The 5,044-nt window shown below is 61.1% G+C and overlaps 1 long non-coding RNA gene across 1 annotated transcript; it reads left to right on the top strand.

The window, feature by feature from the left end:
- The first annotated feature begins 573 nt into the window (after positions 1–573).
- On the top strand, positions 574–4,246 carry LOC133629395 (uncharacterized). Its single transcript, XR_009821018.1, has 2 exons — positions 574–862; positions 2,525–4,246. It is a non-coding gene; the product is annotated as an uncharacterized LOC133629395 (long non-coding RNA).
- The last annotated feature ends 798 nt before the right edge of the window (positions 4,247–5,044 follow it).

Here is a 5,044-nt window from a genome sequence, read left to right as displayed (position 1 = left end):
AGAGAGGCAACACAGGGCTACTGAGATGCTGAGGGGATGGAACATGTGTGTGAGGAGGAAAGGCTGCGGGCCCTGGGGCTGTTTAGGAAAGAGGAGACTGCAGGGGGTTCTCATTAATACTGACAAATATGTCAGTGGTGGGTGTCAGGGGGCTGGGGCAGCACTTTTGTTCTGTTGTATCCAGTGACAGGACAAGGGCTGATGGAAAGAAGCTGCAACACAAAATGTCCCATTGAAACATGAGCAAAAGCTATTTCCCTGCTGAGGTGAGGGAGCCCTGGCCCGGGCTGCCCAGGGAGGCTGCGGAGGCTCCTTCTCGGCAGGTTTCCAAGCCCAGCTGGACACGCTCCTGTGTGACCTGATCTAGGTGGGACCCGCCTGAGATGGGGGTTGGGCTGGATGAGCTTTAGGGGTCGCTTCCAACTGCCACCGTTCTGTGACTCTTTTTAGTGACGGCCCTTCCAGCCGCCACCCTCGGGCGATTCTTACGCCTGTGCCCAGAGGTGATGATGCTGCGGGGCGGGAGCGGGAGCAGCGGCAGCCGCGGGACAGGCGCCGCTTCCCCGCGGCCGCCCCGCGGACTCCATTTCCCGTCAGCGCCCGCGCCTCGCTGTCGCGCAAAGCCGCCGGCGGCAGCCGCGGTGCCTGCCGGGAGTCGTAGTCCCAGCGTGCCCCGCGCGGAGCCCGCGCCGCCGCTCGCGCTGCCGGGGGTCTCTCAGCGCGGGGGCGGCGCCGGCGGCTGCTCCCGGGGGTCCCGGCGGAGGCGGCTCCGGCCGTGTCGGGCGAGGAGGAGGCGGCCGAGCTCCCCACGGCTGAGCGCCGGGCGGCGAGCGAGCGCAGGATGGGGGGCGCGTGGCCGGCGGTGAGCGCGGGCCGCGGGCGGGCCGGGGGGCGGCGGGAGGGCGGCGGGGAGGGGGCTCCGCGGCGGGCCGGGGGTGTCCGGTGAGGCGGGGCCGGGCGGAGGCGGCGGCGGGCCCGGGGCGGGCGGCGAGGCCCCGGGAGCCCGAGAGCCGCCCGCGGGCGCCGGTGAGGGGGAGGCGGCCGAACGCGGCTCCGCGGCGGCTCCTCGGGCCCCGGCGGCGGCGCGGAGCGGGGCGGGGGGAGGCGGGGCCGCGCCGTCCCTCCGTGCCGCGGGGGAAAGCGGGAGCGGGGCCCGGGCCCGGCGGGGGCTGCCGCCCGCGGCCCGCCCCGGCGCTGTCCCGCTCCGCTCTTCTGTTCGGGGTTTGACCCGCTCCCGCTTCCCCGCCGCCGCCTCTCGCTGCAGCCGGGCAGCCGCGGCGGAGCGGGACGAGCCCCGGGCAGCCGGGAACGACCGGGCTGGGCCCCGTTCTGCGGCGGGGAGTCCCGGGGGAGGCGGCCCCGGCGCTGGCAGCGGCCTGGGACACGCTTCGCTCACCGCAAACACTTTGTGTCCCGCTCTTCCCCCACCCCGCGTTATTTCCTTCGTGCTGTTGTGTTTAAACGCTGCTTGATGCGGTCCCATGGCGGGGGAGGCGGAGAGAAGTTCAGCCCCAGAGAGGGGTGACAACAGCTCAAAGGGCTCCTGGAGCCCCCCTGGAATCGCATCGGTAGTGCCGGGTCCCTCTCTCCAGCAGCTGACTTGAGCATTGCTGCTGAAGCCACCTCTCTGGAGGGGACGGTGGCTGCAGCTCAGGAGGGAGCCACGGGGCTGTGGGGCGGCTGCCTTTGGCCAGGGTTCTTTTTGGGACGGGAGGTTGCAACTTTGGCTCAGTCTCTCTGCTGCTGCTTCTCCCTCACGGGTGTGTGAGCACGTTTGGGAGAAGCAAACACAGAGCTGTGGTGAACAGTTGGTTGCCCCACAGGTTCTCATCTGAGTCAGGTGTTTTAAAGTGATATAAAGGGCTTTGAATTCCCTACAGGAAGCCCCATGAGGGCCATCAGTGGGAGGGGGCTCTTGGTCAGTGCTGTCTGCTCCTTGGGTTCATGTGGTGGGCACAGCTCTTTGCTCCTCTTCCCACTGGGTGTGGTTGAACGTGTCCTGCCCTCACCTCTGTGTGTCCCTCTGAACTCCATCCATTGGGGTTTTATCTGTACTTGCAAGTCTAATCCTCCCTTGTGAATGCTTGTGGCAGGCAGGAAGGTGACAAAAGGAGTTGTGTTGGTGATTTGTTGGGTAGGTGCAAGGCTTTGGGCTCTCACTGGGTGTTGTCAGCACCCTCCTACTCAGAGCCATCCCCTTCCTCTAAACCACACACCATCAGTCACAGAAACAGCCCCCAGCAGAGGCACTTCCCAAACCAGCCTCTTGCAAAAACCAAGGTGCTCACAGAAAGAGGAGAAGCCAGGAGGGTTTGGAAACATTTAGGGGTAAACTTTGTGAGTCCCTGTGCAGTGTTCCAGCTGGAGCTGTGAAAACCTTCTCCAAGCCTCATTCCAGTGGGGTGTCTGACTGTCCCCAGCGCCTTTCTCTTGATGAGCTGAGTTGAAAGCCTTGTCCTCTTTTAGGAGACAGCCAGATCCTGCAGGTTGCTGGTTGTTGACGTGCTCTGTGTTTGTGTTTCAGGGGCCCTGTGGGCAGTGGTGGAAGCGGCCAGCGCCGGCGCCTCGGTTCTCTGCCTGTGTGAGAAGGGAGATGCCAAGGTCACGGAAGAGACAGGCAAGATCTCCAAGAAGGAAAAAGAAATGAAAACAGGTGAGACCCATCCCCAAAGAGATTGTTTCCTTTTCATCCACTGTTGTGTTTCTGTCTCCCGTTGGGCAGCTGGTGTGAATGGGCAAGGGCACAGAGAGCAGGGCTGTGGCTGGTGTAAGAAATGCTTCATTCTTCCCAGAAAGGCCAGTTTTAACCCAAGTCCTGCTGCTGAAGCGTCACTAATGAGCTTCCCAGCTGGATGCATTCAGTCATCCAGGATGGGCAAGAAGGCCAAGGGCATCCTGGCCTGGATCAGGAACAGTGTTGTCAGCAGGAGCAAGGAGCTGATCGTTGCCCTGGGCTCGGCTTTGGTGAGGCTGCACCTCCAATACTGTGCTCAGCTCAGGGTCTCTCTCTACAAGAAGGACATGGAGGTGCTGGAGAGGATCCAGAAGCAGCTACCAAGCCAGGAAAGGATTTGGAACACGTCTCATGAGGAAGGGCTGGGGGGACTGGGGCTGTTTAGCCTGGAGAAAAGAAGGCTCAGGGGAGACCTTCTCACTCTCTACATCTACCTGAAAGGAAGCTGCAGTGAGGTGGGGGTCAGTCTATTCTCCCTGATAACAAGCAATAGAAGAAGAGGAAACAGCCTCAAGTTGTGCCAGGGGAGGTTCAGGCTGGATGTGAGGAGGAATTTCTTTGCTGACAGGGTTGTCAGGCCTTGGAACAGCTGCCCAGGGAGCTGCTGGAGTCACCGTCCCTGTAGGGGTTTCACAGCCGGGTGGGTGTTGCACGGAGGGCAATGGGCTGGTGGGTGATGGGGCTGGGACAGAGGCTGCACTCCAAGAGCTGAAAGGTCTCTCCCAGCTGAAATGATGCTGTGACTGTGTGATGCCTGTGAAGTGATGTGTCTGTGTTGGGCTGTGCGGGGCTCTGCAGGGAAGGCCCCGTCCAGCCGTGACTGTGGCAGCTGGAGGCAGGGCCTGGCTGCCCCCCACAGAGTCACAGAATGATGGGGCTTGTCAGGAACCTTTAGAGATCTTTCAGCCCAACCCCCTGCTAAGGCAGGTTCTGCTTGGTCAGGGACACAGGAACGTGTGCAGGTGGGTTTGGAAACCTGCCGAGAAGGAGCCTCCACACCCTCCCTGGGCAGCCTGGGCCAGGGCTCCCTCACATTAACAGGGAAATATGTTCCTTATGTTTAAATGGAAGCTCCTCCTAAAGCCCACAGGGGATACTTGCAGCAGCTTTTCACAGAAGCCAGTGTTTGCCCATGGGATAGAAAGCAGGGGAATCTGGGGCACTTGTGGCAGGTTCTCTCCCTTCCCTGCCCCTCTGGCCATGTGGCAGGATGGAGCTCAACCCAGACGGCACTGCTGGGAAGCTGGAGCACGGCCTGGGCAGCAGCTTCCTTGAGGAGCAGCTCTTGAAGAAGAACTCCTACCCCTGGAGTGCCCCAACCAGCTGGCCCAGACCTCAGTCTCGCCACTGCTGGGGCTTTTGCTGTGTGTTTGTTTCCCTTCCAGGCTTCACTCCCCTGCTGTGTCTTCCTTTTCCTCACTGCCCTCTTTTCCGCCTGGTTCTGTGTTCTTCCATCCCCTCTGTGGGTTCAAGTCTGTTTCTGGTTTTAATAAAGATGTATTTTGTAGCTAATGAGACCGTCTGTAATTCAACGAGTATCAGAGAATCACGGCATGGTGGGGTTGGAAGGGACCTGTAGAGATCATCCAGCCCAACTCCCCTGCAGAAGCAGGTCCCACCTAGATCAGGTCACACGGGAACAGTGTCCAGGTGGGTCTTGAAGAGCTCCAAGGAAGGAGCCTCCACACCCTCCCTGTGCAGCCTGGGCCAGGGCTCCCTCTCCAGCAGGTCACCCCCAGCCTGTCCTGGTGCAGGGGGTTGTTCCTCCCCAGCTACAGGACTCTGCCCTTGTCCCTGTTGAACCTCAGGAGGTTCCTCTCTGCCCAACTCTCCAGCTGATTGAGATCCTGCTGCATGGCAGCACAGCCTCTGGGGAATCAGCCAGTGCTCCCAGTTTGGTGCCAGCAGGGAACTTGCTGAGGGTCCCTCTGTCCCCTCATCCAGGTGGTTGATGAAGGCGTTGAACAAGACTGGCCCCAGAACCCACCCCTGTGGAACTCCACTGGCCACAGGCCTCCAACTCGACTCTGCCATTGATCACCACTCTGGCGGATCACCACTCCTCCCCCAGCTCTTGTGACCAGCCTCAAGATTTTTGGGCTTTTTTCTATCACCTGGTTGGTACTGATGCAGTTCAAGGGTGACATGGGCCAATAGCCTCTTGTCATCTGGAGTCTGGATCGTGTCAGGGATGATGCCACCAAAGAACTTACACACAAACACGCTCGCTCTGTGAAACGGGGGGAGCAGAGTGTGAGGAGAGCACAGCCTGGGCACGAGGAGCAGCCCCCTGCCAGCCTGGCACACAAC

This window comes from Colius striatus, unplaced genomic scaffold, assembly GCF_028858725.1.
Source record: "Colius striatus isolate bColStr4 unplaced genomic scaffold, bColStr4.1.hap1 scaffold_40, whole genome shotgun sequence".
Taxonomy (NCBI): Eukaryota; Metazoa; Chordata; class Aves; order Coliiformes; family Coliidae; genus Colius; species Colius striatus.
Note: the sequence above shows the minus strand (reverse complement) of the source record. Positions and strands in the feature narration are given on the sequence as shown.